The following is a 13,784-nucleotide window of genomic DNA, read 5'->3' on the forward strand; positions in this document are numbered from 1 at the left end:
ATATTTTTTCTTTCTATTGAAAAAATAATTTTGTCTGCTACAAATCTTATAATCGATATTAAACACACGTCTATCTATCTAATCAATCTGAAATTTTGCACACTTGCGTAACGTTGGGCACAATGCACGAATCAATTGACAGAATAAATAAATTTGAAATTTTACAGATTTTGATTTTTGAAAAAAACTAAAAAATAATTTTTTTATATATGGAAATAAAATTAGAAATTCATTGTACATGTGTAATATCGGAGACACTGGATATTTAGGAAGTGTTGCCTTTAAAAATTAATTTTTGAACGCATATTATTATTTCTACAACACTTCTCTTTAACTTCACTTCTTGTTTGTTTGTCTGTCTGCTGCAAATCTAATAATCGATATTTAACATAATTTTACCTTTTCAATAGATCTGTAATTTAGCACACTTGTGTAAAGTTGGAGACAATGCATGAATCAATTGACAGAATAAATAATTTTGAAAATTCGCAAAAAATTATTTTTTATATTAAAAATATATGTTTGAAAATTACTTCTTAAAGACAACACTTCTGAAGAATCCAGTGTCTCCAATGTTACACATGAACAATGAATTTCTAATTTTATTTTCGAATATTAAAAAAATTAATTTTTCAATTTTTTAGTAAAAGAATTAAATTTTTAAAATTATTTATTCTGTCAATTGATTCATGTATTGTCTCCAACTTTACGCAAGTCTGCAAAATTTCTGATAAATTGGATCGGTAGAATTGTGTTAAATATCGATTATAAGATTTGTAGCAGACTAACAAACAAATAATAATATGCGTTGCAAAAATTACTTTTTAAAGACAACACTTCTAAAGAATCCAGTGTCTCCACTCTCCAATGTTAAAGATGTACAATTAATTTCTCTTTTTATTTTCGAATATCAAAAAAATTTATTTTTCAAATTTTTTTACATACTTTTTTTAAATTATTTATTCTGTCAATTAATTCATGCATTGCCTCTGACTTCACACAAGTGTGCAAAATTTCAGATCAATTGGACAGGTAAAAGTGTGTCAAATATCAGTTATAAGATTTGTAGCTGACAAAATTATTTTTTTCAATTTTTTTAATATTGGAAATTTTTTTTTACTTTTTAAAATCATTTACTTTGTCATTTGATTCATGCATTGTCTCAGACTCTACGCAATTCTGCAAAATTTCAGATAGATTGGACAGGTAGAAGTGTGTTAAATATCGATTATAAGATTTGTAGCAGACAAAATTATTTTTTCCAATTTTATTAAATTAAAAAAAAATTTTAAATTATTTATTTTGTCAATTGATTCATGCATTGTCTCCAACTTTACGCAAGTGTGCAAAATTTTCGATAGGAAAGTAGAAGTGTGTTAAATTTCGATTATAAGATTTGTAGCAGACAGACAGACAAGAAATGAAGTTAAAGAGAAGTGTTAAGAGAGAAGTGTTGTAAAAAAAAAATAATAATAATTTGTGTGCTACCTAACTTATAATCAATATTTAACACACTTCTACCTGTCCAATCGATCTGAAATTTTGCACATTTGCGTAAAGTCGGAGACAATGCATGTATCAATTGACAAAATGAACAATTTTGAAAAATTGAAAAAAAAATTAATTTGAAAAATAAAACTAAAAAATTAATTTTTGATATGTCATAATAAAATTATAAATTCATTGTACATGTGTAACATCGGAGACACTGGATTATTTAGAAGTGTTGTATTTATAAAGTAACTTTTAAACGCAAATTATTAATAACCTTATCAACTCTAAATTTAAACCAATTTATTAAGTATGATAAAGCTGGTATCCATGATACTTTGCTGAGAGACAAGACGCACGTGCGATTGCACCATTCATCATTGATTCATTGGTTTTCAAAGACATGTTATCGTACCTAATCATCAGAGTTTTGATTAGCCCGTGCACGCGTTCGTTCGCGATCGGAAATACCGAAACGGAAATGCACTGATCGAACCTCAAACCAGAAAAAATAATCCTATTTCAATTTGCAATTTTATCCACAAGTAACTTTTTGGTGCTTCACAGAAATTCCTTCTACAGAACAAGGAATTTCTGTTCTACGGAAGGAATGCTATAAGCTAAGGCCTTTACAGAATATTAATCAACTCGAATAACCTTAATGATATAGTATAACCAAGCTTTAAGGCATAGAGACAGAGAGTTAGAAGCTAGTGTCACCCTTGCATTATAACGGAGCTGTTCGTATCAAGGGCTCCGGCCACCCACGCCAAGCTCATTCTCACTCCATAGCTGGTCGAGATAGCAACGTCTGCTGAGAGGCGGTAAAGCTGATTTTTCTTGCATTCACTGCCGACGACGACTTATATTGTTCTAAAGAAAGTGACATATACCGACTCCTGAGCGATTACTCGCATTCCTGCTCAGCATCGAACCAGCACTTCATCCACGAACAAGAAATCCTGAGGTAAAGAACTCGTCCAGATATTTGAAAACGACATGGAAATTCTGTTCAAATTCTCGGCCGTATTAGCCTTGATGTTCATCCTACCCAATATTGCCGCCCGATCTGTTGCGCCAATCACCTTACATCTTGAAGCTTACATCAACGTGCCAGCAGAAAATATACAGCGCCATCACAACGACTACATAGAGTGCCGGATAAGCGACACAAACGTTGGAAGTCTTCACAATTATCGAGTTTACTGGTATGATTATGCAGGGAACAAAGTTACCTCCCGGCGCCCCGAAAATCAATCTATCTTCACTATCGCCCAGGAAAATCACTTGCCATACGCCTATTTGGTGTTTGTGGATTTCCAGAGCCTCCATGCCGAAGAATACACTTGCAAGTTGTTCCACATCCAGGGACAGAAACTCATCGCTGAGTCCAGAGCAATAGTACAACAAAGCAAGACATCGGATGGCTTGTTTCCACGCTTATGAACCTACTGCGACAGGCCTATCCAGGCCTATTCTTCAATGCCGAAGATACTATACTACTACTAGGTAGTTATTTGCATGGACTCAAAATGGTTAATGGAGTAAATGTCCGCGATCTTACATGTATATAAAGTTTTGAAAATTTAAGCTAATTATAAACTTACTTATTTTATTATTTGTTATCACAAATAAATATTAATTGTTCTAAGATTCCTATAAAAATGATGCATATGTAAAATTAATACAAAAATAGTCATTCGGTTTTTTCTTTGTTCTATAACATTTCCATAAGAAGATAAAATGTGTGGTGAATGATTGAAAAGATTGGTGCAAGAGTGTAATATAAACGTCAGTTATAAAAAAAGATTAATGATGGCGCAGCCTTTGGTAAGATTATGGCATTGATGCATTGTCCGTCACTTCGGAATTCGGATGGTATTTTCAGGTGTACCGTAAAACGGGGTGGTAAGGGACGGTTTTGAGCGTTTTTCTTTAATAACATCTTACCATAGAAAACTTCAGAGAAAAGCCACAGGAGTTATGCTTTCTTCTAAGTATACTGCACAGCAGTTCTCCAATAGTCACAATTTGTTTTACCAACTTGATCTTAAGAAGCTCCAGGTTGCCCCCACCCAGGCTGGACCTTCAGTAACCTGTGCATACTCATGTGAGGCTCAGTTCAGGCCTCAGGGCATGGATATTGTAACTAACTGGTCTGGGAATTTTATTTTATTCAATTTCTTTCTTTGTATTGATTTTTTTTTTTTGTCTGACGAGCAAGTTGAGTTGGTTGTTGGGCCGCCTTGTTCTCTTCAAAGTTCAACGGGTTTGCCGTCCATGCTATGTTAACTCCACTGTGCAGAGAGTGAACGAAGATTTAAAGACCTACGGCGACGCATTATCGGCAACATTTTTGCCTTCAGAAGATCTTGCCGACACATTTAGATTGAAATTCTTGCATTTAATATATTTCTCAGTCTTCAGCCAACTATTTAGAAAAAAAGTAAGGTTTCCGGTACGTTGGATCATGATGGATTACGATGCAGCAAAGCTTGTCCGGAAATCAGTTGCGATGAGTTCCCGCAAAAAATGTAAACAACACTTTTTCGATTGCGTAGTTTCGGTCGCATTAGAGCGGTCAGACTGCTTTATTACTTGTTCAGTTGACACTTGCTGTACAATGTTAACTTACTGCATTTTATATTTAATTGTTCTTTTGTTCCATAATGTATTTTATTGTATTATTATTATTATTATTATAAATATATGTGTTTTTTAAACATTATTATTATTATTATTTTTGGTTTTTGTTTTATTTTTTTTATTTTAATTTTATTTTATTATTATTTTATTTAATTTTGTTTATTTATTTACTCATTTTTTCATTACTCTATTTAACTTTTCATAACATTAATCTACATTCATAACTTCAGCCATAGTGGCAAACCAGAGCTTTTTTAGAATCAGTTCATTTTTAATTTCCTCATTTACCCAAGATTTATATCAATTCCTTATGTATGATACTACTGGTATCCAGGATACTTTACTGGTCTACTTATAGGACTCACAAATGAACTTGAGGGAGAGTCTAAAAAACTCTCTGCTTTGCCACTATGACTTCAGCATTCCCTGTAATTTTTTTTTTTCCGTTAAATAAACTTAACAGTAATTTCATTAATTTTACCTATTTTATCCTTATTATTTGTCAGTTAAATTTTTTTTTCTTTTTTTTTCTTTTTTTTCGTGTGTGTGTGTTCTCTCTCTGTTCCAGATTTTCACTTTCAGAGGTGTTGACTGTTAGGTACCAATTAAACCCAGTTTAGGCAAGGGGCTATATGGACTAGTCTCCAGTGCTCCTATAAGAATAACTAAAAAAAAAAAAAATACCATAGAAAATTTAAAAAACGTTTCGCTCATTTTAAAGGTATTTGCAAGGGCTATTGTATGGCATCTCTGAAAAAATTCCATATGATATTCGTAAGGTGCCAGACGCAAAATAAAAGCTTCCTGAACTAACCCTGGCAACAGGGTAGCCTAATTATATGGGACACTTGAAATAAAATTTAATTTTAAAACGTTTGAAGGAAATTGAAGCATGCAGAGTGTACTCATCCATTACTAACAGCACTCTGAACTTCTGAAGTCCTCTTCCTTTGTAGATGATGTAGATGTAAAATAAATTACATTTTCTGTGGTTTTTATTTTTTTTCCTTTATTGGGTCATTTGGGTGTGGGTGGCAAGGCAGGGCTGGAAAAGTCCTATTTTTGCCATGGTCAGGAAGATGTGCCAGGTGCGTGGGAATTTATTTTGTCATTTTAACAACTTGCGCGGTGCGCCGTACTATACTGGTAAAAGAATGCGCCGTGCGCCGTACTTTAGAAAGCTAAAATAGTTCTACTATTTTAGTTGACAATATACGCAACTTCGCAAGTATATTGACTACGCGAGTCGAACTGACAATAATAAAATGTAAGACATGTCCGGGTTACTTCTGACTCTTCCGCTTGTCCGCCTTGTCGGATACGGAACGTACGGTAATCGTAAACTGCGGCTATTATACATAGGAAATGTAAACAGACGGTGTTCAGTGTTGCCATATGACTTTGGAGAAAATTTTTCCTAAAATAAAGTTCTAGATTTCTCATTCACCAAATTTCCGTATCAAGAAAAATCATATACCGTAAAATGGGGTAACTTAGACCACTTTTTTTTCTTATAAATGATGCCATTTTCTTACTAGCTAAATTAAACTTGAATTGAAACATGCAAAATACAGGTCTATACTCTAGCTTCACTCACCATAACTTGCTGGCTCCCTAGTCTGGAAAAGTCCTATTTTTGTCTGAAATATCGCGGCTCTAATATCATATAATTTCAGTAGGTATGAAATCTCGCGGCTCGAATGTCATAAATTTTTGTTTGATTGAAAAATCGCGGTTTGCACTTCACAAACATGTCATTTCATAAAATTTTCAACTTCCGCAATCCGCATTGCTTTACCGTTTCCGCCAAAAATATCTTGCAGAAAAAACATAAACATCGTAATGTAAATTAAATAATAGCTTTTTTTTGTGGGTTACATTTTTAATTTTTTAACCTATTAGATATGCAAACTTTTTAAATCTTTCTATTGTGTTATGTAGCCTCAGTATTAGGCCTTTAATGCCCATTGACAAAATTTGTCTATGTCAAATAGTTTTTGAGTTGTGGGGGTTTTTGTAAAAAAAACGAAAAGTGGTCTAAGTTACCCCGCCGGTCTAAGTTACCCCATTTTACGGTACCTATTATTGAAAGATAATTAAAGGCATACTGTACTGAGTAATGTGAGTATTACGTCTGTTCCTCCAAAAACTGCTCGTGCGCGGCAGCGCAACGTAGAATTGATGGCCGGGATTGCGCGAACACGTGCGCAAAGAGAATCAATTTTCATTACATTGCGCCAACTGTGCACGGCAATAGCTTAGAAAAGTGAAAATGCGCGGGAAAATTCACTGAAAACATACATCATCCTGAGTGTGGTATTTTTGTCTGAAATATCGTGGCTCTAATATCATATAATTTCAGTAGGTATGAATCTCACAGCTTGGATGTCATAAATTTTTGTTTGATTGGAAAATCGCAGTTTGCACTTGCAAACATGTCACTTCATAAAATTTTTAACTTCCACAATCCGCATTTTTTACTGTTCCTGCCAAAATATCCTGCAGAAAAACATGAACATCGTAATGTAAACAAATCAACTAAACGTTTTGTTGAAGATAGCGCATAGTTCCGGTCAATTGGCGGCATAGTGGCAAATGGCAATTAAAAACATACCTACCTATTTTTTTCTAGGGTAAACATACAATTTCTGAACGCAAATTAAGCATATGCATTGCTTCACAATTTTATGAACGCCAATGGTAAACAGTCAAAATATAACTCAGTTTACAAATAAATTTACATTTAAAAAAATTAGTTTTTACATATCTCTGTCTCCCTCTCCAATGTTAGTAGGTTCTGCTCTGCTGAGACGACAATGCAAGTTTGGTACTGGCAGCGCATGCGCAGGCATCGACAACCACACGTGGCGCCAGTTCACATACGTCTGGCAACAACAACACTCGTTCAAAACTTCACGTTCAAAGATCAGATTTAGAAGTTGAGTTTGTTCAATTCTGTTGAAATAGATGCTCTAGTTTGTCATAGTGGAGAGCCAGAGACGTTCATTCCTTTCTAATCCACATCCGCTCTACTCTGGATTTTGTTTTCAATTCAATTCCTAATTTAGAACAAACTCTTTGTTGAGGGATTTTTTTTGCTATTGACATATCAATTCAACACCGTGTACAATATTTTAAAACAAATTTACAGAACTAAGTTTCATAGGACTTTTTTCACGCATAAGTTTATGAAATCAAAACTAAGTGATAATTACCAAATTAAAAACGAAATTATTCACTCACAATGCCCTCGTGCAAGCATGACCAGGCATTTCTGTTTCTAGTCTACTTTAATTTTAATAAATGTGCTAAATGATAATTTTTTGCACTTTTTCCTGCTAAGATCTTCAAATCTGAATCGATCTTGACATAAGTCAATACGTATCTATTTATTGACAATATCCTACTGTATGCATTGGAAGACTTTTTATTGTCATGCCAGATTTTTTCATGAAACTTGGCACATATAACTATTTCATATCCAAACCAATTATGACCTAATTAATAAGGAAGATGTTTATTTACAATACGCTGTTACAAGCGTTGTAAGAATTTACTTTTGATTTTAATTTTGTGTCAGCTTCATTTTTGCATGTGTACATATATATTGTTGAACTTTATAAGGTTGACCCACGAGGATTTCTGTCTTTCAGTTCAGCTTTCTTATTGCGTCACATAGGGTAAACGCGGTATATTCCGACACATTAAGGACGCATCGAGAAATGAAAAACTATAAAAAAACGTATGCGTTATGTAAGTTCTGTTGCCTTCACATGACTCTCAAAACACTTCACTACGCGTCAGCAACGATGAAACGTCACAAAATGTTGCCAAAGCAAATACAAGTATACTTAAAGGATTCCTAATATATTCACAGACGTATTTAAAAGTCTCAAACCATAATATTCTTCCTATAAAAACAGTTATTCACTATTTGGTAGAGCCATGTCAACTGTCAAATTTGACACATTTTTCGATGATCTCACAACGTGGCATGCATTGTCTCTCTTTGGATCTCCATATTTTCCCACTAGATGGCCAAGACCTAGTGTTTTGGCAGTATTTTGACTCGCAAATGCATGACGTCACCATTTCAACCATCAACAAACGCATGGAACTAAAACAAAGCTTAATATAAAGGAAAAGCTGGAGAGGTGACGGAATTACCTACGATGTCGGAATATACCGCGTTTACCCTAGATTGAGATACATAAACAATCCAGTCATTCCCATAATGGATTGGTTTGATCGCATTTTGGTGATTGGTTAATGCATGTGACATCACCAAGATCAGAGACATAACAGGCAAACAACAAACTAAATATATATACCTATTGGACACATTGACAGTATGACAACGTGTAGCAATATGCAAGGCTAAAGTGCGCTACGGTGTAATGCTAATGTGTGCTATTGTGCTCTGGTAATGTACACTAACTTGCTCTGCTAGTGTGAGATAACGCGCTATGCTAATGTATGTTATGGTAATGTGCCCTACCTACTAACGTATGTTATGATAATGCGCTCTGCTGATGTATGTTATGGTAATGTGCTCTGCTAACACCTGCTACAACGTCTGAGGTAAGTTAATCTAATTGACTATAGTATGCAGATACTCTATTCAAATGTTTAATAGAAATTTTAATTTGTCTTTTCTGAAATGATACGAATCATTTTCAATAATAACGAATCATTTTCAATAATGATAGCAAATATGACAATGTCAGTACAGGAGCTGCATTCTTGGTATATGGTATTTGATAATTGCAACGGGATTCTCTAATATAAGGGATTACCAATCCCAGCAACACCAAGCAGGGATGCATGTTGCCATAACAAAAGGTTTCTTAGACTTTATTTGAAAGCAGGAAGGGGTTTGTAATTTCTTAGAATAACCTTAATGATAGAGGTAAAAATAAAACAACCAACTTTATACGTTTATTGTAATGGAGTTACATCCAAAATGGACACGTGGGAGTGTATATATGTATATTTATCATAAAATTACTGATACTAAATCACATATTCTACAAATAATATCTATAGAGGAACCTCATGTCTTAAAAATACAGCCCCAAACAATTATTGGTAAATTTTTGTCAAAATACGATTCTTCTCTGCTTTTTTGTAATCATTTTATGCTCAAAATTGGATTTCAAAGAAACTAAGGTGCTCACTCTCACTTACGTCTCGGACATTGTCCGAGACGTCTCTCACTTGATGTAAATATAAAAAGGCCTGATCAATTTCATATACATTCATTTAACAATATCTTTGATATCAGTTATGAAATTTCAAGACGCCAATGATTACAGCAACCAATCTAAATGAGCTGTGCCATGGTTTGCATATCATTAGTCTTTTGTTTCTGTAAGTTATGTATGACCATGATAGCAAATTTTACCTCAACTAAATGAGTGTCAATTTTGTAAGTAATATAGTAAGCTATTTTATGATTAACAAGCCTGTATCTAGTTTATAGTTTAGGCAAAATTTATAAGGTTGTCTGTAAAAATTGTCATGTCATCTGAAAATAATTGCTAAAATTTGAGATAACCAAAATTTGATCAAACTCGTTTACCTTAATATAGTGACTGAATCATAATCTAACACATAACAGCTGGTATTCCTTGGAATGGGGGCATTGTTTACTTCTCGATCTCGTTGTGGCAACAGCAATCAGAAGCCATTGCGGTTACCATTGTGAACCTGTGATACAAAACATTAATCAAATCAAAAGTAGAACATTCAAACATAACAAATTTGAAAATACCTAATACATGCCATATCGGGCCCAGTGTAGTAAAATAACAAAAAGTGAACATGAATTATGAAGTTATGAACGTATATAAAAATGAGTCTGGCAAAAAATTTGTTTGCCACCATGATTGGCGGTCATGTCAAAGCGGTCAGACTGCATTAACACAAGCTCAACTTACAGTAAAGACAAATTTTATCTTTGCTATTTGACTGTTTTAGGGTAAAATTAGAGATTTGGGGTAACACATGTGACATGGTGGCAATCTAGGATTTGGGGAAACCTCTATTTGGACTCGTTCACTTTTAATCACTTCACTCATTCACTTTTCATCATTTGAAATACCACTTCTGTAGTCATGTTAATTTGTTAGTACGTGAATTTGCATGACGAACGGAATAGCTCCTTATTAAAAGTTCATTATTAAATGATACACTACACGACTACAAATTCTTGACCTGGTCTATATCAAATTACTGCAAAATGTATGCCAGTGCTTCACTGTCCGTAGTACGCATTTAGACGTGCAATTAGCCATTACATAGTGATCGCAGATTAGAATGTTATTTTCTGCGCTGTGGAAGAAAGTACGAAATTAATTGCAGGCTTGCAGCATAAGCACTAACCTCCGGCAGCATAATCATGCCTTCTAATCATTCGCAACCGTCATATCAGTTCGCTTATTCAAACGTGCTATTACTTGTAAAAATTTTTCTGAATATAGGTAATAAAAATGACAGCATTGAAAAAATTGCTCGTGCGTTAGCATGCACTATTGCCATCCCGTTTTGACACGGCCCATTCATTCTATTCGTAATCAATATTTATGAAATTAAATACACAGTTTTCAATACCAATTGCTTTGTGGCGTGGATATTTTTTCATATTTTATCTACTCCCAACTTGAACAGTTTTGGTTAAGTTTGGCTAGGTTAGGTTCCACTCTTTTGCCGTATTAATTGAAGATGAGAGGATGTGAATATAAAAAAACATCGATACTGCTCAATGAGTATTTACATGTCTGCATTAAATTTCATATCTATTGCTAACGAATGGAGAAAAAATCGTGCCGAAGTGGCGTCAAGAAGGCTACGCTATGCCACGCTTATGGGATGGCCCACACACTTCTGTCAGACCAGTCGTGTTGACAATTTTTGGATGATTTTTTTGGAAAGAATTTTCATAGCAGGTATAATAAGCATAATTAAGTAATTTCAATCATGATAAAGCTAAGAAAAAAGCTATATACAGACAATATTCTTTGCGAGCGCTGTAAAAATTAATTTCAAATTTAACTAGCGTGATAAAAGCAAATTTGTAGCACATTTCATGCACATAAGTTTTTATAATCGAAACCGAGCTTAACCTTTCCAACAACGAAGCTATTTATTCAAAATACACTACAGCATATATAAGACCTCTCAGACACTTACGACCGGGCTTGCGATCTACAAGTTTCAGTAGCCTAAAATATCTCCCAAACTAATGAACGTAGCTCGATTAAACTTTGCACGCGTCTTCACTAACATTGATGTTTAGATCGTGATTATTTTTTAATTGTGCCTTTAATTAAAGGTACACAAAAAGCCTGTGCATGAGGATAGGAGATATGTTAGGCTCACTGCAAATTTAGAACCGTATAAGGCGCTACGATGGTGAAATTGAAAAAAATGATCATGACCTAAACATCACCGTTTTTTGAAAATTTGCTAAGTTCATTAGTTTGGGAGATATTTTAGGCTTAATGAGGAAAATTAATTAATGCAGGGAAGAAGTGAAAAAAATGATCATTTATCACCTTAATTTGTTCGAGGGCATTGCGAATGAATAGTTTCGTTTGTAATTTGGTAAAGATCGCTTTTAATTTCATAAAATAACGCGTGGAAAACGTGCCATGAAAATTTGTCATGAAAGTTTATCTTAGAAATTTGTTCACACAGTGTCGGATTGATATATCATTTGCGAAAACCCCCTCAACACAGTGTTTGCTCTAAATCAGGAATTAAATCGAAAGCGGAATCCGGAAGGGAAATCTGGATAGGCAAGCACTTGAATGTCTCCTCCTATGACAAACGCGCCAGTTATTTCTTTTCTGAACGAGAGAACATAAGCTAAATATGAACTTAAAGTCCAAACGGCCAATCATAGCTCGATGCGTGTTGTCGATATACGGTATGTGTTGCCAGCTGCAGCCAGCCAGCAGTGCGTTTTGAACTGGCGCCGCGTATGGTTGTTGATGCATGTGCTTCCAGTCATGCACTGTCGTCTGCCTTGATTCTACTAGCGTATGAGTCAGAGGTGTCTGGTGCGTAAAAACTAAGATTTTTGTTGACTGTTTTTAATGAATTGTATTATGATTGTTTAACATTCGCATTCATAAATTTAGTCTGCAATGCATAGGCTTAATTTGCGTTCAGAAATGGGATGTTTACCCTAAAAAAAAGTGTTCTCGATTGCCAATATGCACATGCATGGACATGCACATTCTCGATTGCCACTATGCACATGCATGCATGTGCATTTACATGCACATGCATGTAAATAAATTTGCGCCTCATAAATGGCTTTTCATGGCTGACTGCCTAGATATGGAATTCACGGCACGGTGAAATGGAATCGCGGCTTGAAGAAATGGAATCACGGCTGGTAAATCCATAAAACCGAGGCTCAAAAAATTCAGTCGCGGCTCGCCAAGTAGACATATTCCATGCCTGTGACAAGGTGGCCCAGTGGTTACAGTTCAGAGTAGCTACCAAGATTGGCGCAGAGAGGATTCAGGATTGGGTTTGATCCTCAATTGGCAAGGAGGCCGGTCGGTTAAGCAGAGCCATAGTGTCGAAGTGGAGACTTTTTAAAATAAGTTCATTTTTAATTCCCTCATTTACTCAAGATTTAAACCAATATCTTATCATTCTTATGTATGATAATGTTAGTATCCATGATGCTTTTCTGATCTATCTAGGGTAAACGCAGTATATTCCGACATCGTGGGTAATTCCGACACCTCTCTAGTTTTTCCTTTATATTAAGCTTTGTCTTAGTTCCACGCATTTGTTGATTTTAGAAATAGTGATGTCATACCTTTGCACGCCAAACTATTGCCAAAACACTAGGTTTGGGCCGTCTGGTGGGAAAATGTTGAGATCCAAAGAGAGACACTGCATGCCACCGCAGCCACCCAGTGAGATCATTGAAAAATGTGTCAAGTTGAAAGTTGACCTTGCTCTACCAAATAGTGATAAACTGTTTGTGTAGAAAGAATATTATGGTTTGAGACTTTTAAATATGTCTGTGAATATATTAGGAATCCTTTAAGTATACAGTATACTTGTATTTGTGGATTTCAAGTGGTAGATAAATTAATAGCTGCTTAAGTTAAGAAACTGACTTAGACACATAAAAACTAATTCTGACACAACTTGAATTGGACACACACAGCTTGTTCCAAGCTGTGCGCAAAAATTAAAATTTTCTTAATTAAAAGCTTAATAGCTGTTAATTAAAAGCCTAATTAAGGAGTGTTCAATATTCAATAGTGTTCTAATTCAAAGCCGTGTTGTATTCCAATACAGCTCACACAGCGATCGGAATTCGAACACAAGGATGTCGGAATTACGTATTAGTAGAGTTTGAAGCACGGCTGGAATTCGTCTCACAACGTGCTGAATTTAGTCACACATAGCGTCGGAATATAGGGATTTGGTAGGTTTGCATTCTGAAGGCTTTTAAATAAATATGGCAACACTTTGTGACGTTTCATCATTGCTGGTGCTTAGTGCAGTGTTTTGAGAGTTGCGTAAAGCAAACAGAACTCGAGTAACGCATACGGTTATTTTTTTATAGTTTTTCATTTCTCGATGCGTCCTTAATGTGTCGGAATATACCGTGT

The sequence above is a fragment of the Hyalella azteca genome, unplaced genomic scaffold (genome assembly GCF_000764305.2).
Source record: "Hyalella azteca isolate HAZT.00-mixed unplaced genomic scaffold, Hazt_2.0.2 contig2151, whole genome shotgun sequence".
NCBI lineage: Eukaryota > Metazoa > Arthropoda > Malacostraca > Amphipoda > Hyalellidae > Hyalella > Hyalella azteca.